Source organism: Ursus arctos, unplaced genomic scaffold, assembly GCF_023065955.2.
Source record: "Ursus arctos isolate Adak ecotype North America unplaced genomic scaffold, UrsArc2.0 scaffold_4, whole genome shotgun sequence".
Taxonomy (NCBI): domain Eukaryota; kingdom Metazoa; phylum Chordata; class Mammalia; order Carnivora; family Ursidae; genus Ursus; species Ursus arctos.
The window spans coordinates 25,077,969-25,101,092 of NW_026623056.1; positions in this window are offsets into that span (position 1 = coordinate 25,077,969).

Genomic DNA, 23,124 nt, shown 5'->3' on the forward strand with positions numbered 1-23,124 from the left:
TCCCTCCCCGCCCCCTTCCACAGGTGGATGCAGTCAAGGGGCATATTTCAGAATGAGATGCTCCCTGTGCCCTCATCTCTGTGCACTGGAGCCCAATCCCTACTGCCCTAGTGGGGGGACAAGAAACCATTTCTGTTCTTGGTATCACCAAGGGGGCCTGGGGAAGAAGAGAAGGAAGTCGTCGTTGGTGGGGTGATGAGGCTGCCAAACCCCAGCTTCTCCTCCAAGATGCAGCCTCAGGAAGGCAAGAGCTGCACGGGGCTGAGCCACCCGCCCTTCCCTGGCTCAGTTTACCCTCGCAGCCAAGTGGGGAGAGTGATATTTACACACCATGCCTCATGGAATGCCAAGAGCCTTAATTAATGTTTGCACTGTGCTTTGAGATGGGCGATGAAAGGCAGACATAAAAGTGCGTAGTGTTATTACGGAAGTAGTCACTTGGGTGGCTTGCAGTGGTCAAGCCCTATAGCCTGAATCATGGCACATTCCTCCTCATTGGAGGCACCATGATTCAGAGCCAGCAACAAAATGCACCCAGTCCATTAAGTGACAGGAGCCCAGGAGGGGCAAGCACTGCTTGGAGGGGTCTCCACCCGGCGCCCAGCCCCAGCCCCAGCCCCAGCCCCAGCTCTTCAACTGCCAGCCTCCCTTCCAAATAATATTCCACGAGGAGAACGCCCTCCCTCTTACCCTGGCACTTCCGCATCCGCACAATGGGGATGTCAACCGCCTTTCCATGGAACCTGCTGGAATAAGAACACCACACACAACCCCTTTACCTTCTTTCCTTCTTTATTGATTCTAACATTCAGCCACTCTGTGCTGGTAGCTGTGGACAACGGGTGTGAATCATACTTTTTTTTTCCCATGAGGAGCTGACACTCGGGGTGGAGAGAGGAAGGAGGGACATTTACGAAGCACCTGCTGTGAATCAGAGAGCCCACAGCCACCTTGTTACATCTATACAGTACTCTATCTATACCAAGTTTCTCAACCTCGCCACTATGGGTATTTGGGGCCAGAGGAAGCTTGGTTGCGGGGAGCTGTCCTAGGTACAGGCATTGCTTGAAGATACTGCGGGTTCAGTTTCAGACCACCACAATAAAGCAAGTATCACAATAAAGCCAGGAAATGAATTTTTTGTTTCCCAGTGCATATAAAAGTTGTGTTTACACTGCATGGTAGTCTGTTAAGTGTGCAATAGCATTATGCCTAAAACAGTGTACAGAACTTAATTAAAAATACCTTAATGCTAAAAAATACTAACCACCATCGAGCTTTCAGCGAATCATGATCTTTTTGCTGGTGGAGGGTCTAGCTTCAATGGTGGTGGCTGCTGGCTGGTCAGGTGGTGGCTGCTGCAGGTTGGGGGTGGCTGTGGCAATTTCCTAAAATAAGGCAACAATGAACTTTGCTGCATTGACTGACTCTTCCCTTTAGGACAATTCCTCTGCAGCATGCAGCGCTGTTTGATAGCATTTTACCCACCGGAGCCAGTTCTCTCAAACCCTGCCGATGCTTTATCAACTAAGTTTATGTCATATTCTGAATCCTTTGTTGTCATTTCAACAGTTCTCACGGCATCTGCACTAGGAGTAGTTTCCATCTCAAGAAACCACTTTCTTTGCTCCTCTGTAAGAAGCAACTCCCCATCCATTCAAGTTTTATCATGAGATGGTAACAATCCACTCACAGCTTCAGGCTCCGCTTCTAATTCTAGTTCCCTTGCCGTGTCCCCCACACCTGCACTTACATCCTCCCCTGGAGTCTTGGACCCTCAAAGTCATGGTGAGGGTTGGAATCAACTTCTTCCAAACTCCTGTAAATGTGGAATCATGAATGTTATTAATGGCACCTAGAATGGTGAAGACTTTCCAGAAATTTTTCAATTTACTTTGCCTGGGGGTGCCTGGCTGGCTCAGTCAGTAGAGCACGTAATTCTTAATCTCAGGGTTATGAATTCAAGCCCCACATTGGGCATGGAGCCTACTTTAACTTTTTTCTTTTCACTTTGCTCAGACCCATCAGAAGAATTACTATCTATAGCAGCTGTAGCCTTATGAAATATATTCCTTACATAATAAGACTTGGAAGTAGAAATGACTCCTTGATCCATGAGCTGTGGACTGGACGTTGTGCTAACAGGCAAGAAAACCTCATTGTCCATCCCCATCAGAGCTCTTGGGGGACCAGGTACTTTGTCAATGAGCAGTAATATTTTTAAAGGCATCGTTTTTACTGAGCAGTAGTTCTCAACAGTGGGCTTAAAATAGTCAGTAAACCATGTAGTAAAGAGATGTGCTGTCATCCAGGTGTTGTTGTTCCATCTATAGAGCACGGGCAGAGGAGGTTTGGCATAATTCTTAAAGGCCCTGGGATTTTCAGAATGGTCAACGAGCACTGGCTTCAACTTCAAGTCAAGGGGTGCCTTCGCCCCTACCAAGATAGTCAGCCTGTCCTTTGAAGCTTTGAAGCCAGGCATTGACTTCTCCTCTAGCTATGAATGTTCTAAATGGCATCTTCTTCCAACAGAAAGCTGTGTTATCTACATTGAAGACCTGTTGTTTAGTGTGGCCACCGTCATGGATTATGTGAGCTAGATCTTCTGGAGACCTTGCTGCAGCTTCTCCATCCACACCTGCTGCTTCCCCTTGTACTTTCATGTTACAGAGACGGCTTTTTCTCTTAAACCTCATGAACCCACCTCTGCTAGCTTCCAACTTTTCCTCTGCAGCTTCCTCACCTCCTTCAGCCTTCCTAGAATTGAAGAGAGTTAGGACCCTGCTCTGGATTAGGCTTTGGCTTAAGGGAGCGTTGTGTCTGGTTTGACCTTCTATCCAGAGCACTCAGACTTTCTCCATATCAGCAATAGGGCTGTTTTGCTTTTATATCATTCGTGTCTGTTCACTGGAGTAACACTTTTCATTTCCTTCAAGAACTTTTGCTTTGCATTCACAACTTGGCTAACTAACTGTTTGGTGCAAGAGGTCTAGCTTTCGGCCTGTCTTAGCTTTCAACATGCCTTCTCATGAAGCTTACTCATTTCTAGCTTTTGATTTAAAGTGAGAGATGTGAGACTCTTCCTTTCACTTGAACACTTAGAGGCCATGGTGGAAGCTGTTAACGGGCCTAATTTCAGTATTGCTGTGTCAGGGAATAGGGAGGACCCCGGAGAGGGAGAGAGATGGGGGGAATAGCTGGTCAGTGGGGCATTCAGGACACACACAACTTTTATGGATCAAGACCACTGTCTTATATGGGTGCATTTTTTGGTGTCCCAAAGCAATTACCATAGTAACATCAAAGATCACTGGTTACAGATCCCCTTAACAAATGTAATCATAATGAAAAATTTGAATTATTGTAAGAACTACCAAAATGTGACGCAGAGACATGAAGCGAGTGAATGTTGTTGGGAAAATGGTGCAGATGGAGTTGCCCAACACAGGGTTACCATAAACCTTCAATTCGTAAAAAAAAATGCAGTGTCTGTGAAGCAAAGTGCAAAAAAGTGAGGTGTGCCTGTATTGTAGGATGCTTAAAGCATTCCTGGGCTCTACACTAGATACCAGTAGCATCCCTCCCAAGTTGTGACAACCAAAAATATCTCTACAAGTTGGGAACACACACACACACACACACACACATGCATGCACACACACACACACACAGTTGAAAACTACTGATCTACCAATAATCCTGTGAGTGGGAGTAATTGCCCCCCCCCCCCGTTTTACAAATAGGAAAACTGAGGCCCAGAGCAGTTAACTAATTTCCTGGAGATCACATGCTAAGTGACAGAAACAAAAGTCAAACCCCGCACGGTGGGTTGTATGCTCTTCCCAGCACTGTGTGCTTATACACACGTAACTGCTACAGACAGAAGTGTGGCTGTGTTTAAACTGGTGTAGAGTAAGGATTTTGAGAAGTCCAGGGGAATGAAGTCCTCAACATAAGGTGGATAAATGTGGGTGCATTTGAGGGGATGGGGCTTGAGTTTCATGCAGAAAGTGGCCTCCAATGATAAGCAGGATCTGAAAGTGTGGGGACAGTGAGCTAAGGAAAATCATCAAAAGAGCAAGGAGAGAAGGCTCTCCACCAACACTGAGTTTGGCGCCAGCCCAGGGGGTGTGGCAGGTCTCCCTGGAGAGGGCTGGGATGCCTCCTTGAGGGGTGGGATGTTCCTCACAGGCAGTAGGGAGACACTGAGAGTTTTGGAGGAGAGAAGAGGCACAGTCAGAGCCACACCACAGGAAGCCTTGCATGGCAGGAGTTCCAGGTTTCACGGAGGACCCTTGGCTGTCCACAAGGCATCCAGTCTTCAAAGCACTCCTACCATCCTCTTCGGTCTTCATGACAAGACAAGGGTTTCAATACAGTAACCCAGCCCATGTAGGAAGGACCAGTTCCCCAGCGACAGAACTTCTGAGATTCAGCTCACTGAGGCCCCCCTCTTTCACAGGGAAGCACACTGTCTGCTACAGAGAAAGCAAAATGGCCCCAGTCAGTCCCCAGAAGTGAGATCTGTTGGTGAAAGTAAAAGCCTGATTCACCACCCACAGGCCCTGTAAACCTCAGGGCTCACTTTCCAGCCCCCCTGAGAGAACCAGAAGGGCCAGGTTGCCCCTGAGCTTCAGAGAAGTCCAATCTTTCTCACCCATGCATGTTTCTTGAGTTTAGTTAATAAGCATAAAATCCAGGGAATTGAAGGTCATGTCATCCCTCCCCAGCACCCTTGAGAGATGGAGTTGTGGCCCTGCTTGGTTCACTTCAGGGATGGGGAAGTCGGAACCACACAATGAAATCCCTTGGGTAGATCGCCAGGGTAAGAAAGATGGCGGGCACCCAGGGCTGCTAAGGATGTGAGTGGTCTCACACACTGTCAATGGGGATATAAACTGGTAGAGCCATAGCTGTCAAAATTCAGAATCTGCAAACCCGCTCACCAGGATCCGTGCCACATACACAGACACGACTGTGTGTACAAAGCCATATGCCTAAGGACGCTCGGTGCGGCATTGTAACAACAGATTGCTGTAAACAATGCAAATGTCCGTCCATGAGACAGTGATTCCATGCGTCGTGAAGACCCACGCCAAGTAGCCAGTTTTAAAAGACGCGATGCGTTGGTGCGGTCGGTTGAGCGTCCGACTCTTGGTTTCGGCTCTGGTCGTGGTCTCAGGGTTGTGAGATCGAGCCCTGTGTGGGGCTCCGTGCTCAGCGCCGAGTCTGCTTGAGAATCTCTCTCCCTCTCCCTCTGCCCCTCCCCATCTCTAAAATAAATAAATAAATATTTTTAAAAATGGGATACATCTTTATTTGCTGGAGAAGAAAGATATACCTGATGTATTAAGCACATATATATATATATATATATGTATATATGTATGTATATAATGTGTATAATACATACATATATTTTATATATATATAAATATATATATAAATATATATATATAAAATATGATTGCTCTTACTGGTTTGGGGGCAAACACACATGTGTAACTCCTCAGTTGTATTTCAGCATCTGGGAAACGTAGTGAGGAAACAATCTCACTATTTGTCCATCGTGATCACACAAAACACTAGAAGACGGTACAATACATCAGTTTTCCAATCGAATGGCTCACAGGGTCAGCCTCGGATCAGCACCCAGGGCTCTTGTCCCAGCCTGTCCCCCCACCCAGCCTGTCCCCCCGCCTCTCTCCTTCCCCAGGTCACTCTGCTCTGCTCCCAGCCGCTGCTCCCCATGCAGTGGCCCAGCTCTACTGGGGGCAGAGAAACCATGAAGGTTCCACCTGGTTCCCAGCTCATTCCCAAGGCCCTGGCTGCTCTATGAAGGAGAGATTCTAGGTTGTTCCTGAGAGCAGTGACTCTCAAAGACCCGCAAACAGCCATCCCTTTCACTCCTGCATGCAGACTCTCATACCAGGACTGAGAAAATACGTCGCCATCCAAGTCTCTGTCGATTTTCTCGGTTTTATTTAAAAACGTCCACAACACAGGAACAGGAAAGAACAGTGCAGGTGAGAGAACATTTCATCCAGTTATAGCTCTGTGTGTGTTTCTAGTCACACGCGTGTATGTACACACACGTCTGTACGCGCACACATGCACATATGTGGTCTCTGCAGCTACGTACGGATGCTCAGGAGAGGGTGTGGAAGGGCTTGCTCATCTGCTGCGGCAGCGAGGGGAGGAAACAGGGACCAACGTGGATTTTTTTTATCACTGTGTGTTGGACACTGTGTGTCCCATTGAAATAAAAAAAGCATTCCTTAACCACATCTCATGGATCATTAGAACAACTATTCTCAAAAACAAAAAAAAGTTCTACTCTTCCAAACATTTCTTTTTATTACTCCCCAGATGTGTCTTTCTGGAACCTACATCCTCGGGTTCTCTTCCCCTCTTCAGGCCCCAGCATGCCTCCCCTTGCCTGGGGGCCATAGCCTCAGACATTTGGGACCCACAAACAGGCTCGCTCCCTTCCAAAGCCTCCTTGCCATCCGCCCCTTTAGACATATCCTCCATAGTCCTTTCCCTCAACTGTCCTGGTTGCTCCCCATGGGGCCCTGCATTCACTCAGCAAATGGAGCTTTCAGTTAGTGGCAGGCCCAGGTGAGGTGCCAGGAAACAGAAGTGAATTTGTCCTGAGAGGCACTAAAATACATGAATAGTCCTATTCAAGTGTAAGGTATATGTGGGATGGGGCCACACAAGGGAGCCACCCAGCCCTCCTGGGCCATGGGAGGAAAGCTTCCCCAAGGAGGTGGCCCTGGGATGAAGCCTGGGAGGGTGAATGAGTGTTTGGCCCCTGAGAAAAGCAAATAGCATTTGCAAAGCTTCAAAGGCACAAACGACCATGGCACCTTCAGCACATGGCAAATTTGTTCAAGATAACTGGAGAGCAGGGCGCGCATGAGGGCTTGGGAGAAATACCATCCTGGGACGAGGGCAAGATGCAACATAGGAAGGGCCTTACCAACTGGGACTCGTTCTGTAGGCCACGGAGGGCCACAGAAGGTGCGGCCAGGGACAGACACAGTTAGATTGGGGTAGGGCAGTTGTAGCAACCAGACTTGATCCTATCTCCCTCCCAGGGGACACTTGGCAATGTCTGGAGGCATTTTTGGTTGTCACCACTTGGAGAATGCAAATGGCGTCTAGTGAGTACCGCCGAGAGGTGTTGCTAGACAACATCCGGGGCACAGGCAGTCCCCCGCAGCGAAGAATTATTTGGACTGAGATGTCAATGGTGTGGAGGGTGAGAAACACAGGTATGAAGAATGGATAGTTCTGGCAGCAGCATAGAGGATGGATCACTGAGGGGTGGGGGTGCAGGTGGGAGGAGGGCAGGAAGACCTGATAAAAAAAATTATACCAGTAGCTCAGATGGGATACCTTGAAAGCCTGAGCTAAGACAGGGCAGTGAGAATGGAGAGGAGACTGAATCAGGAGGTGATAAAAAGGAGTGAAACTGGTACAGCATGGTGATAGATTGGTTATGGTGGGAAGTGGGGTGATAGTGTAGGGCCATTACAATACACAATTAGGCCACCATAACAGAGTCCAAAATAACAAGAGCTTAAACAAGGTGGATGTTAATTTCCCATCAAGCCTGGAATGGTGGCTTGACAATATCAGGAACCAAGACCCCATCTATCCAATTGCTCAGCCATCCTCAATCCATGCCCAAAATGGCTGCTGCCCTAGCTCCAGCCTTCACATTCATGTTCCAGCCAAAGGAAAGGCAGGAAAGAGTAAGGGGCTCAGTCCTTCTCTTTGAAGGCATGACTTAAAAGCTATACACATCACTTCCACTAATAACCCATTGGCCAGGATTTAGTCATGTGGCTGCTCCTATCTGCAAGGGCACTGTAGTCTTAAGTTGAGCACCATACATAAATTAAAACTTTTGTACCAGTAGAAGTAGTGGGGAACAGCCACTGGGAGACTATCAGCAATCCATGCCATGGGTGATAAAAGAGAAAAAGCCATGAGAGGAACAGCCAGGTTTTCAGCATGGGTGACCCAGTGGATGGTGGTACCATTAAGAGACCAGAGGGGCGTCTGGTTGGGGGGCAGCTCAGTTGGTTAAAGCATCGAACTCTTGATTTGGGCTCAGGTCATGATTTCAAGCTAGTGAGATCGAGCCCTGCATCGGACTCTATGGTAGGCATGGAGCCTGCTTAAGGTTCTCTCTCCCTCTGCTGCTCCCCATGTGTGCACTCTTTCTCTCTCTCTCTAAAAACAAACAAACAAAAACAAAACAGAGAACATGGAGGTGGAGGAGGTAAGAAGCAAGGGGGCAGACTTATTTTGGACAGGCTGTGTTTGAGCCCCGTGGGACCGTAGTATGGACTGTCCAGCGGAGCCTGAAATCAGGGTCTGAGCTCAGGGGAAGGGTCTGGGTGGGGACAGAGGTCTAAGAAACCACAGATAAAGAGGAGATAGTCCAGCAATGGTGCTTAATCTGGAGTCCATAAGCCCCACCCATTAAAGCAGCCTCTCTACACCTAAAGTACTGAAGTTGCAGCCTATGAATTCCCTGAGATTGTATGTAAGGTATATGGAAATGTGCTATGCACTTTTCCAAGGAGACTGCTCTTGACTTTCATTAGATTCTCAAGGGGTCTGGGTGCAGAGTGAGGTAAGAAGAGGGCTCAGAATGGCAGCCTGGGTATTCCCAACCCCCCTTATTACTGAGGCAAACAGAAGAACAAGAGTCCACCAAAGGGACCAAGAAAGAGCAATGAGGGTGGTCTTAGGAGCAGCAGGACAGGGCCGCCTGGGTGGCTCAGTCATTAAGCGTCTGCCTTCGCCTCAGGGCGTGATCCCGGCGTTATGGGATCGAGCCCCACATCGGGCTCCTCTTCTGGGAGCCTGCTTCTTCCTCTCCCACTCCCCTGCTGTGTTCCCTCTCTCTCTGGCTGTTTCTCTCTCTGTCAAATAAATAAATAAAATCTTTGAAAAAAAAAAAAAGGAGCAGCAGGACAGAGTGTTTGGAGGGACTGTGGGGAGCAGAGCTTAAAAACAATGAGTGGTCAATGGGTGAGATCCCCAGGTCTCGGGAAGCCCATGATAAGGACAGTGAGTGGTTTAGGGGGGGGAGTAGAAAGAGCAGGTGTGGGAGGCAGTTTCCCAGAAAGAAAGACTGGAGGGAAGCGAGTCTTGGGTTTTTAGGATGGCAGAGGATTCCATATGTCAGAGATTGAATGGAAATGTCCAGCAGAGAAGGAGGGATTGAGAAGAGCAGAAATAGAGCAGATGATATTTTCTTCTTGAAACAGGCTCCCGGCACCAACCTTACCACTTGGGTGTGGTCCCAGCAGCAGGAGCAGAATCACTCACTGTCACAGAAAGGGCTCAGACTCTGTCTGTCCCTGGCTGGGACCTTGGCAAGTGAATCGACCTCTCTGAGCCTCTTCGTCCCTCTGCGTGAACTCAGATAACAACGTGCCTGATGTGAATGATGAAAGAATGAGAAGGAAGATCATGTGTGAAAGGCCCAGCTCAGGTCTGGATCACAGTCGGTGCTCAGGAAGTGGGAGGGCCCTTCTCCCCTCCCCATCCTTCCCTTCTTATGAGATTGTTGCTTTTTAGCACGCGTGAAAAGGGTAGTCTTTGAAGAAAGGACTATATAATCTTCCTACTTGTTCCAAAGGAGCAGAATCGGGTCCATTTGAAGTACTACACACCATCCTCTTGTGGGAAAAATGAAGCCAGAAACACTGACCATCTGTAGAATAATAACAATGGGACAAACAAACAGGCAGTCACCTTCTTAAAATCCCCAGTGACAGCTGCCACACTCATCTCTATCCATACCCGGTTATTAGTGGTGTTTCTCCAAGGACAAGTGTCATGAGACTGTTCTTGGTCCGCAGCGTTCTGTTCCTCATGATGATGATGATGTGTTCAGAGTCATGAGTGCTCTAAGGAGGCTATTTGGTCGGAGGTTGTCAAGCCTGGGAGCAGTGGGTGGAGGAGAGAGGATTTCACACGTGAAAAAGCAATCTTCAAACAAACAACTCAATTAAAACGCTGGCAAAGGGCTTGAGGAGACGTTTCAACAAGGAAGATACACCGATGGCCAATGAGCACATGAGAAGGTGCTCAACATCACTCATCAGCAGAGAAATGCAAACCCAAACCACAGTAAGATACGACTTCACACCCATTAGGCTGGCTACTATCCAAAAAAATAGGAAATAATAAGTGTTGGCGAGGGTGTGGAGAAACCGGAACCCCGGTGTTTTGCTGGTGGGAACGTAAAATGCTGCCGCTGTTCTGGGGAAACAGTAGGCAGGTCCTCAAAAAATTAAATGTAGCATTCGCCCGGGATCCACCAATTCTACTTCGAGGGGTATACCACGAAGAATTAAAAGCAGGGATGAAACAGGTATTGGTACACCCGTGTTCATCGCAGCATTATCCACAATACCCCCAAAAGATGGAAGCAACCCAGGTGTCTAAAAGAACAAACACAGCAAGGTACCGTTTCTGTGCCGTGCCTGCAGTAGTCAAATTCCGAGAGGCAGGAAGTAGAGCGGTGGTGCCCAGGAGCCCAGGGAGGCGGGAGCGGGGAGGTGATGCTTCGTGGGGACAGAGTTTCAGTTGCGGAAGATGAAAAGGTTCTTCAGTGGGTGGTGGTGGCTGTTGGACAATATGAATATGCCTAATGGCACTGAGCTGGACGTAAATTCCATGTTACGTATATTTTATCACACACACACACGCGTGCGCCCGTGTGCACACACAGAGCAGTCCTCAGAGTGAATAATGCTGGACAGAGTTGAAGACCATTGTTTAACTCAAGAAAAGTTTTTCTATGAAGTTAAAAATTAGGCCTTTCTGGGGAGCCTGGGTGGCACAGAGGTTAAGTGTCTGCCTTCGGCTCAGGGCATGATCCCGGCGTTATGGGATCGAGCCCCACGTCAGGCTCCTCCACTATGAGCCTGCTTCTTCCTCTCCCACTCCCCCTGCTTGTGTTCCCTCTCTCGCTGGCTGTCTCTGTCTCTGTCAAATAAATAAATAAAATCTAAAAAAAAAAATTAGGCCTTTCTGAAAACGTTATCAAAAATAAAGAACACACCAACCAATCTAGGTGAGCTGGATCCTGGTTGCCCTGGCCTCCCGGGTCGCAGAACCCACGCTCCTGCTCTGGGCGGCACTCAGCTCCTGTCACCCAGCAGATGTGTCTGAGCCTTGGAGGAAGGCGGACTTGTGTCTGGGTGATGGGAATATGAGCCATCATTCCCTCCCCTATAATTTTGTCTTTTATATTTTTTTCACATTTTCTCTATATGACTTGGCAATTTTTATAAGGAAGAAAACATTCCTTAAATTCTCCATATTTTCAAGACCCCATCCTCCATGCCAGCCCCTGGGAGCAAGGGCTCCGTGTGTCTCAGGAGGGACCTCCACTGCCCAGGATTAGCCCCCCCCCCCAATGCAAAATGCTCTTTTCTTAGATGAGTCATGTAGGGCAGAAGACGTAAAGGTTTGCTCAGCCAGGATAGAGCCAGAAAGGCGTGGTGGGTGGATACAGGACTTTGAGGGATGAATGGGACTCTGAAAGGGTCTGAAGGGGTAGATGGGCGTTCCAGGTGAGGGCCATGGGCTAAGACAACACCCAAGGGCAAGAACAGGTGCTGTGTTTGTGCAGAGTGGGCTTTTACAGAGACCTGGATTATGAGGTCCTTCTATGCTGGGCTGAGAAACTTAAACTTTTTTCCATAGGTGGCTGGGACCCAGGAAGGGTGGTGGTCATTATTGTTTCATGTATTTTTTTTTTAAGATTTTATTTATTTATTTAGAGAGAGAGAGAATGCAAGCAGGGGGAGGGACAGAGGTGGGGAGAGAATCTCAGGGCAGACTCCCTGCTGAGCATGGAGCCCAATCCGGGCTCAACCGCAGGAACCTGAGATCATGACTTGAGCTGAAATCAGGAGTCTGACGCTTAACCGACTGAGCCCCTGTTTCATTTATTTTATCAAGAGACCAGCCTATCTGGACCAAGAGAATTCAGGGTCTGCCCTTCTTGTCCCACTAGCCTCCAGGACAGTCTAAGCCCAACCAGTAGGTGTCCCTAAACCTACAGACTGACTCACGTCAGTTTGCCAAATGTTTTCTTAAACACCGCTTTTCAAAGAGCCCATCCATCCCTTTCCCTCAAAGGGATTCGGAGAGTTTGAAACTAGGCAGTTAACAGAGGAGGGGAGGGAGGAGTCAGGGCTGGTTGCAGGAGGAAGGGAAAAGTTCTCTTTGGCCTAAAGCAATTTATTCAAGTTACATTTAATTGCACATTTTAATGTGAGACTTCCAAATTTTATGCCACAATAAAACAGAGCAGCCTTTGAAATGATTAAACTAGCGACTTCGTAGTCCTCAAGGCTGGAGCAGCTTTGGCGCGTCACTGCACCTAATTAAAGGTCAGGGACAGGTGCTGGAAGAGCTGCTGTGTTTTCCTTAATTATTATTACATGAATGAACAGGCCTGTTTTGAATGCCCTACATGACTGAAGTTTACACAGAAACACAGGGGCACGTGGGCTCAATCCAGGGAGCCTTGTCCTTCCCTGGCTCCTTCCCACTTCCAGAAACCTGTAAATTCCTCTCGGTGTACAATCCAAAAAGGAATAGGACAATGCCACTTAGCCAGATAAACAGGTTCAAGAAAGACATGGAAACCTAGGAGCTCAGAACATGGACCTCAGTAAGTCATTCCCCCTCATTGGGCGTCAGTTTTCCCATCCATAAAGTAGGAACAGGCATTACACTAGATGACCACTTATGGCAGCTTATTATCCTTTGGGGGGAAAAAAATCCTCTTTTCAGCTCACCTTATCTGATAAAGGAAAGGGAAGGGAGGGAAGGAGGAAAAGAAGCAGAAATAGTTCATAGTTCATATCTTCATTCATCTTGACTAATTTCTTTTTTTTTTTTTGAAGATTTTATTTATTTGTTTGACAGAGAGAGAGCACAAGCAGGGGGAGCGACAGGCAGAGGGAGAGGAAGAAGCAGGCTCCCTGCAGAGCAGAGAGCCCGACCTGGGGCTTGATTCCAGGAACCTGGGATCATGACCTGAGCGGAAGGCAGACACTTAACCTGAGCCACCCAGGCGCCCCCATCTTGACTAATTTCAGACCTTCTTGTCTCCTTGCACTGCCCTCCATACACAGTCAGTGCCCACACCAAACAGCTGTTTAATAAATGCTAATTGAGACCCTCTTTCCATCCTTTCCATGGTGCGGGCACAGAGAGTGAACCAAGATGGTGGCCCCTCGGGATCTGGAGTTGAAGAAGGTTAGAAAGGGTCTTAAGCATGGGAGAGACTTCCATTAGGAAGCTGAGGGGATTGGGGACAAGAATTTCGAGTGAGGCCCGAGTCCTGGGGAAGGAAAGCGTGTCCAGGGGCCTGGAAAATGGCTGCACAGAGTTGTAGGATGGCCCTGGTCTCCTCAGACTGGGTGGGGGGGCAGCAAGCAGCTCTTGTGGGTAGGGGGTGGTTTGCCTGGGTCCAGTTAAGGCTGGGCCAATTGCCGGCCTGTCCTCTTGTTCGGAACCTCACAGCCTTCAGGGACTCAGTTCCAGAGTAAGACCTGAAGAGAGTGTTTCAAACTGGAGCCCCTTTGGTGGGCTTGCCCGAGCTCAGGCCTCTATAATTCTTCCACCTCTTTTGCTTTGAGTCCAACCTATGTTTTTCTTAAGTCCAACCTATGTTTTGAGGCCATTTATCCGATCACGTACTCTGAAAGGTCACCGTGGCTACAGTTCAGAAAGTCAGACATTCTCACAGCACTGTTCACCCCAGGCCTCTGCCCCGCCCCTACACCCCGCATGCCCTTTTCTGAAAGGCTTGTCAAGAAAAGAAAGAAGTCCGCTAGAGTTTTCCAAATAAAATCAGTATCAGAAGCAATAGGGCTTCTCCCTGTGTTCAAACAATTGCTTAAAAATCTGTTAGCATCCAGAAATATTTTTGCCGCCTTAGAGTGGTCAGGATTCTCATACCACTACCAACCCCAAACCCTGTGTTTTGGGGGAGGGGAGGAAAAGGACAGGGATTGAAAGGGCCGTAGACTTCATCTAGTTCAAATATGTACTTTTCTGGGGCGCCTGGGTGGCTCAGTTGTTAAGCGTCTGCCTTTGGCTCAGGGCGTGATCCCAGCCACGGTCCTGGGATCGAGCCCCGCATCATGGTCCTCTGCTGGGAGCCTGCTTCTTCCTCTCCCACTTCCCTGCTTGTGTTCCGTCCCTCGCTGGCTGTCTCTCTGTCAAATAAATAAATAAAATCTTTTAAAAAAATTTAAGTAAATAAGTAAGTAAGTAAGTAAGTACTTTTCTAGGAAAGGAAACTGAATTCCAGAAAAGTATCAGTCTGTGGCTGGAATTAGAATTCAGTATTCTTTGTCTTACACTACACTTTTTTTTTTTTTTTTTTTTTTTTTTTTTTTTTTAAAGATTTTATTTATTTATTTAACAGAGACAGAGACAGCCAGTGAGAGAGGGAACACAAGCAGGGGAGTGGGAGAGGAAGAAGCAGGCTCACAGCAGAGGAGCCTGATGTGGGGCTCGAACCCAGAACGCTGGGATCACGCCCTGAGCCGAAGGCAGACGCTTAACCGCTGTGCCACCCAGGCGCCCCTACACTACACTTTTTGACTATGTTCTTCAGAAGACCAACATGTTACTTCTTTTTTTTTTTTAAGATTTTATTTATTTATTCGACAGAGATAGAGACAGCCAGCGAGAGAGGGAACACAAGCAGGGGGAGTGGGAGAGGAAGAAGCAGGCTCATAGTGGAGGAGCCTGATGTGCGGCCCGATCTCGGGATCATGCCCTGAGCCGAAGGCAGACGCTCAACGACTGCGCCACCCAGGCGCCCCCTAACATGTTACTTCTTAAGACTTCTGGTCAACTTTGCAAAAGCACTGACACAGGTGAGATTGCTGTTGTTGCTAATAAATGAAGCTGTTATTGCTCTGAAGGGAAGAGCATGGCTGCATGACAGGAGTGCATGCAAGTCCCATGGGAGAGCTGTCACCTGGATCCTTGGAATGACAGACAGTCTCCTCTGGCATTGGCTACTTCCCTACTGCCCAATTAAGGGAAATGACTGAGCTTTATTTCTGACAGAAGGGGATTCTGAAGACAGGAATGCCATAATGGTTCTTATTACAGCTGGGAACCTAGAATGAGGCAGGAAGTGGTTAACAGTACGGATGGAGGTCCCATGACAAGTGATGATCCACTCACCCCATCTCTCCTGGGGGGCATTTCATCACACCTAGGACGGAGTCATGGTCCTCAGACTGGTGACTCTAGGTAGATCGGCTTCCCGGTCACATCGGAGAGCTGTGTGTCCATCCATCACCCCATCCGTCTATTTGTGTACTCTTTCTTAGCTTCTCCTGCCCGATTCCAGAAAGGATTTGAGGTAGCTCAAATAAAATGTAACAATATAAGTTAAAAGCAGGAAGGAGAGGAAAAAGAAGAACCGAAGTGAATGAAGGACTAAAAGGGATCTGGGAATAAGGCCAAATGTCAATATCCCAAAATTCCTTTCACGATAGCTCATCCAGCCGCACACGTGTGATCAGGTACTTGTCTGTGTGAGTACACTGAGGGCAAGTTTTAAAATCTGTTTTTATTTTTCTTAAAGAGGCAGACTGGGCTCTCTTCTCCCCACCTGCGATGCACACGTGCGGCTGGAGGGCCACAGCCACGGGGCCAAACTTCCCAGGCCACAGCTGGTGGAGTGGAACAGCCCACAAAAGCAGAGACGTGGGGAACACTGGGTTGGCAGCTCCCCCCCGCATGGTCTGCCTCTGCCCTCATCGGCATGGGAAGAGAGCCACCTCTGACTTGGCTAGACTGGCGACATCCGCGACCCTGTCACATGCGGTCAGCATGGGTCTGAAACAGAAGGCAACTAGAAGAAACCGAGGCCTGAGAAGAGTGGAGGGTGCAGACAGATGCTGTGGGGGGTCCCTGCACTTAATGGCTGGAGGGAGGAGGCTCAGCCTGTGGGGGAAACTGAGATAAGGCAACCAGAAAGGTAGGAAGCAGGAGGGGAACCTTGCCAGGGTGGGTTTTTTAGCAGGCAATGAGAAAAAGGAAACCAAGTCTGGCTATCCCCCCAGATATGAAGATCTGTGGCTGAGAAGGACTGTAAGTAACCCTGGGACCTAGACCAGAGGAGCCTTTCTCCCAAGGGTCCGTGCACAGTGGACACTTTGTCACTTAGTCCGAACATTCTCGACACTAAGCATCCTCACAACACCACAGAGTCATGAGTTCTGTTGGGGTTGCTTTTTTTTTAATTTAAAGATTTTATTTATTTATTAGAGAGAGAGAGCAAGAGAGCAAGAGAGAGCAAGAGCAGGGGGAGCAGCAAGCAGAGGGTGAGAGGGAGGGAGAAGCAGACTCCCCGCTGAAAAGGGAGTCCAATGTGGGGCTCGATCCCAGGACCCAGGATCATGACCTGAGCCGAAGGCAGATGCTTAAGCCACTGTGCTTCTTCCCACACTCCTCCATGGGCCAATGGGAATGTCCATAAAATAGGAAGCAAATTCTGTAGAGGGCCCAGTACATGTGGTCTGTACCCCAGCTCTCTGAACCTCTGACCTGTCCGAGGGAAAGATTTTAGGCTCACAGGAGGACTGCACGGGCCCCATCACATGTCTCCTTCCAGCTCTCCCCTAAATATCGTTCCCCTCATCGGAGCATTTAAACAACATCAGGTGGCCCGGGGGCCAGCCCTGCCCCTCAGCCCAGGATCGAGGTGCTGGCTTCTCTCCAGAAAATACAGACCCTCCCACGCTGGAGTTGCCCTCTTATGAAATTAAGTTGCCTAAAAAGAAAGAGTCCTTAAGTGCCCGACAAAGGAATCACCTGCTTCATCTGAGCAAAAACAGGAATTCCTCAAAAAGAAAGGAAGATGCAGGAAATGGTTTTCAGCTGGGCATTTCAGCGATACCTCATAACTCAATCTATAAACCAAGTCCCAAGGGCTGGGCTGTGTTTAAGAGTCTGGCACCGCGGGCCGTCAGGAGGATGACACGCTCCGGAAGCTGTGACACCTCATCGGCCTGTGACTCAGCCCCACTTTCCTCACAGACACCTCCTCCTCGGGAGGGAGGCGGCGGGGGGGCAGCCCAAGCAGGGATGTCCACTTGTCCACCGCCCTGCCGGCCCCCGCATGGACCACCGAGCTGCTCAGACCGCCCCGGGCTCCCTGCTGCCTCGCCTCAGCCACTCCTCCAGGGCAGTGTGGTCCTGGAGTCCCAGGGAGGCAGAGAAGAGCCTCGGGATCACAGGGCCTCACCCACACGAGGGATGTGTGGCCGGCTTTGCCATCAAAAGGAACCTTCTCAATTTACAGGAAAGTGAGTCCAGAAGGCAGGAGAACTCGCCCAGGGTCATACAGTCAGGGGCGCAGCCGAGGCAGGAGTCCACACGCTTGCGCTGTCTCTTTCTCAATCTGTCTCTCTCTTGCTCACTGTCTCTCCAGGAAGCACCTGACCTCCGCATGTCCGACCCCAGGCACAACAGCACCTGCTGACGGGACGTGCGTCCGCAGGTGCTACCAGCCAGAGACCACGTCCCGGGGAGGACCTGCCTCGCTGAACCATGGGTGCCCAGTGGACCTTCCAGATGCAGTAATTCCTCCCACGGAGCTTGGCAGCTCACAGAGCACTTTCTCACCCGTGTCTCACCATGATTGTTCCAAGAACGCCCATTCCCGGCCATCCGTGGGGGTAGGAGCAGGACTGCAACAACGGCACGTCTCTCGCCGCTGCACTAGGAAAACAGAGGCTCCGCGCCGGATGCCAGAGCGTGAGCTTTGTCTTCGTGAGCAGCGACTGGCCGGCGGGTAGCGGCGGGACGCACAGGCGGGGGTCCCAGCCAGCAAGGAGCCTTGCGCCCCGCCACGGCACAGACTGCGGGAGGGACTCTGACAGAACCTCACCAGGGTTCCCTCCCACCAGGAGTCCTGAGAACCACCAGCCAACATGTTTCCTGCAAAGCATGGTGTGGGCAGTGGGAACGCACCTGGGGACAGGGACACAGGGACAGGAGCTTACCCTGATTTCCCACCTGCTCTGGGAGAGGCCCTGTCTGTAGTCACGTAAGCGTTAGGCGGGCAGTGAGTAGGGTCAGACATTCAAGTGCAGCCTGGGGGTGGGAAGGAGAGTCAAGTGACAGGGATAAGTCTTTGAAAGGACAGAAGTGGATGGATAGACATGGGAGGGAAAACGATTCGATTCAAGACCTAGACTCAAGGTTCCAGTAGCATCCGAATGGGAAGGACCTTCTGGCCCAGACCCCCTACTTTATAGATGGGGATCCGAGGCCCAGCGAGGGGAAAGAATTGACTCAAAGTCACGCAAGCTGGTCAGTAGCAGATCAAAGATTTGATCCTTGCGGGGGCAACACTGGGTATCTAGAGGGAGGGACAAAAGTAGGAGTGAGAAAAACAGACACACACTTTGGCTAGGGGCCAGCCCTGTCAGGACCATGTGGGAACTTAGGATTGAGCTTTTCAAAGCAATCTGGGACTATAAAACCCAAGGAGGCCTCTGCAGGTCAGTGAGAGACCCCCACCCGCCCCCCGAACCCCAGAACACAAGCTGCAGAAACCCTGCTGTTTGGGCAGCTGGTTTTATGCGTGTTTGAGAACATGGACTGGTCCCAGGGCACTAAGCATGGCCGCCAACACAATGCCTGCAAACTGGTTTTCCACTCAGCACAGGTCAGCTCAACAAGACCGAGACCAACATCTCCGGCGGCCGGTGCCTAGGCAGTGGGTTACACCCATATCCACCCAGTTCGTCCCAGGGCTGGGTCGATTAATCACAGACCGTGTGAGGGAAAAGGGATCTTAATGAGCATTTACCAGCCTCACGCCTATCTCCATCAAACACTGGAATTCCTTCCATCTTGGGGATGCTCAGCCACGCTCTGAACTCCTCCAGAGACAGACAGCTCACAGCCCCAGGTGGCGGGGTGCTCCAACCCCGGGTGGTGCTGACCGAGTTCTTCCTTGGACTCAGCCAAAATCTCTTCCCCTGCTCACCCTGCATTTCCTACCAATTGGTCCTCTTTCTATCCCTTGAAACCTTGAGGAATGCATCCCTTCCTCTTCCCCATACCAACCCTTTAACCGGTTATACACAGTGACCAGCACCCCCAAATCCTCGCTGTTCTGGGCTGAACACCACTGGCTCTCTAAACCAGTTTCCATGGGACTGGGTTGAGTCCTCCCCGCAGCCCCTCTCCATCCTAGTTATTTTCTCCTACACCCTCTCTGCTCAACTGCTGATCGAACATGACATTCAAGTCGAAGGCCAGCGTCTCAAATCATTACACACATGCCCCTTCTCCTTGCTGTTATCTTGTGCTTAAGCTCCCTGCTCCGAGTGTCAGAGACCTGGACAGGAAGGCCATACTTGCTCAGAGAAAGCAGAGCTGTGGGCACCCTGTGGCTCATAACTGAACATGGGTGGCACATCCTGGTTTTCCCAAGCATTAGTTAGGAAGAATATTGAACTCTGTAAAAGGCAGTGGGGTCAAGGGTGAAACCCCCAATGGCTCCTTGTGCATAGAAGCTAATGTGTCAGGTCCCATTGCGGAGGCCAGCCTGTGGGTGACATGTGCATTCAGGTGAGAGCGGACTCTCAAAACCCAATACGCACTAAGCCCTATAACTCCATGACAGAAAGACTATTGCACAGGTAGCTTTTATCCCAAGGAGCCAGTTAGGGAGATCAGTATCCACAGAATTACAGCAAAACATGCCGGATGCTATTGTGGAAGCATGAAAATGGGAAAGGCTCGTTTCTTATTACTGCAGTAACAAATTACCACAAAGCCCACACGGGTCCCTCTGACATCAAGGTGTCAGCAGGACTGGGTTCTTTTGGAGGCTCTAGGAGAGGGTCCTCTTTCCCAGCTTCTAGAGGCTGCCTGCCCTTTCTCCATCTTCAAAGCCAGCAGTGTTTCTCTCTAACCTCCTGCCTCCTCCTTTCACGTAGGAGAACTCATGTGATGACACTGGGCTCCCTTGGATAATTCACGATAAATTTCCCATCTCAAGGGTCTTACCCCAATCACTTCTACAAAGTCCCTTATGCACTGTCAGGTAAAATGTGTTCCTGGGCTCCGAGGACTGGGACCTGGACATCTTTGGCAGGCACAGGAAACAACTAATTCTGCTGGTGGGAAGACGCATTACATTTGAGTGGATCCTTCGAGGCTCTACCAGAGTTTTATGTAAGAGAGCCCTGGCACAGAAGAGAAAATGGATTCACACGAAGAATGTACTTGCACAAGGCCTGGAGACAAGAAAGCATGGTTAGTATTTTCCTTTTGGGTTGGCTTGCTTATCTTTGTTTTTGGAAACAAATTGCCACTAGGGTTTAGAGGCTTACAACCCTGCATGGCAGCTCATTTCTTCTTACGGATGGCTCTGAGCAGAGAAGAACCTTCCTTAAATTGAACTCCGCTGTCTTCGTCATCACTGGAAACGTTAATAGATCTTACAGTGCCCGGAGTTACTTCAGTTGGACCGGAAAGGTGTACTGGGGAATGGAAGGGTCATGGCACACAGGGGTCTGAAACATCTGGAAGGTTCTCTGAGGTTCATCCTTGGACAGACTGTTCCCCCTAAATGTGTCAGAACAGGTCACCAGGCCAATAACTTATTAGAACAATACCATTCCCAAAGCTGGATGGCCTGCAGAATTTCACTGATGCCTCCTCCTCTGTTCCTGTGCTAGGAATCAACTGAAAAGAATTTGAGCTGAGGCTGAATTTGAACTTGAGCTTGAAGGGATAAAAACTCAGAAATGCTGACATTTGGAGCCGGGGAGGAGGCCCAGCTCTCTGCCCTCTGCCTGAGCCAAGCTGGGGTTCTGGCAGCCTCAGTTCAGGTGGTCACTGCTGTGGTCCTCGGGACAGGGGCGGAGGGCACAGGAACTCCTGGCTGTGGGCTGTGGGGGGAGGACAGCGCCACAGAGAGGCTGGCCGAGAAGACGCATCCAGCATCCCTGATCTCTCTGCATCCCCTGTTGACATCCTCTGCCCTGGGCCTCCTCTGGGCCAGGCAGTACTCTTCCCAGCGATGCTCTGGGGTATAAGGCAACGGAGCAGAAACGTCTCTGCCCTCGGTGCTGAACAGAGCTTTAGTTTACAGTGCAATTTTATATCCGTTACCTTCTTTGACTCTCACAACACCCTGGTGAAGGAAACTGAGTCAGTGGCGGGGCTGAGACCCACATTTGAGACCAGCTCTCTGCTGTTCCAGCCACATGTGGATGCAGCCCTTGGGCTCTGGATCATTCCTGCTGGGTCAGGGCCGGGCCTGCAGCAACTGCCAATGAGGGCCTGCACTTAAGACTTCCAGCTCCGTAAGAGACTCTTTTAACTCTAGGGAACAAACTGAGGGCTGCTGGAGCGGAGGTGGGTGGGGAATGGGGTAATTGGGTGATGGGCATTAAGGAGGGCACGTGATGGAATGAGCACTGGTTGTTACTTGCAACAGATGAATCACTAAATTCTACCCCTGAAACTAATAATACCGTGTATGTTAACTAAATTGAATAAAAAATTTGAAAAAAAAAAAAGATTTCCAGCTCCTTTCTCTCATTTCCTCCCCTCTCCACCACCTCTTCCCCTACCCTTTTTCTTCTGTATCTGTATTCTTCTCTTTATTTCCTCTTCTTTTCTCCTTCTCACCAACCAAGAGCTCCACAAATGATGCTCAGCTCTGAGGGGTCCCTGCTGGGCTGGAGGGACTAGAACCCCTGAATCAGGATGCCTACAACCACGAACATGACTGTCCTCCTGGTGCCTGTGTCCCCCAGTCAACAGGTCCCAGCTTGGGCATTGAGCCACCCATACCAGAAGCAGCAGTGGGGGTGGGATCTTGGAAAGCTCGAGGCCAGAAGCCAGGAGAGGACCTCACATGACAGACCTGCCCGTCATAACCTTAGATATGTTACTGCCCCACCCTGGACTTTAGTTTCCTCATCAGTAAAGTAGGATAATAATACCCACCTCCCGAGGCTGTTGTGAGGGCTAGGAAAATTGATTTCATGGTGCTGGGCATGTATTCGATGTTTCATCAAGGTTGGTTGAACGTGGCAGCAGCTGGAGTCACAGAAGTCTCCTGAGGGCTGGACTTGGAAATATCAATATCTGTGTTGCAGTAATAAGAGCCAGAAAGCGCCAAGAGAGAGGTCGAAAGGGATGGAGGAAGGGTGTCACAGGGCAGAAGCTGCTCATTGCTTTTTCCCCTAGGCATCTCGGGTTCCCGGTACTCCGGATCCAGACACTGAATGCAATTAATGCTTGTCTCGTTATGATGTTGATGAAATCATCTTGTAACATTCCAGATGCCTAATGAGGGTGTGTGCAGCTACTGGACAGAGAGTCCTGGAATCTCCCTGCCTTCGGCACGCCCTAGTAGTAATGGCAATTTTTAAAAGCTGGGAAGCCCAGAGTGACTTCTCCTCAAACAGACTTGCTCAGTCCCAGTGTCAGTAGGGATTCAGAGCCCAACCTGCAGTGGTTCCAGAAAGAGAAGCCAATTACAACTCTCAGTGGGTGAAGGTAGGGGTGGAGGACAGGGGGATGGGGGGATTCCAAAGTACAGCAGGAACCCAGGACCCAGGACAAGGAAGACTCAGTTTTACCCAGGGCAGTCAAAGAAACTCCAGAGCTAGAAACTTGTAAACTAGAAATGGATGGACTTTCAGTTAAACATGCAAATCTGTCACACCTGGTAGTCTTCTCTCCCTCCTTGGATCTCACTTAGGTGGCAGTAAGGGTATTGAAATGGTATAAACCCACAATACCATAGGGAATGGGAGAGGAGTCTCAGTGGATTGGAGACCTCAGCAAGTTTATGGAACAGAACAGTTCACTGTAGGTGAGGAGGAGGAGGAAGTGACAGCCAGCATGAGTGGAGAGAGCCCAGTTTCCTAACAGAGTCATATGGAGGCCTGAAGATTGATTACACCAGGACAGATGAGATGAGCTGTGGAAGTAAAAAGTAGGAAGTTATTTGAAAGCCAGTACATGGGACAGTTGTCTCCACATCTATCCCTAGGAAAA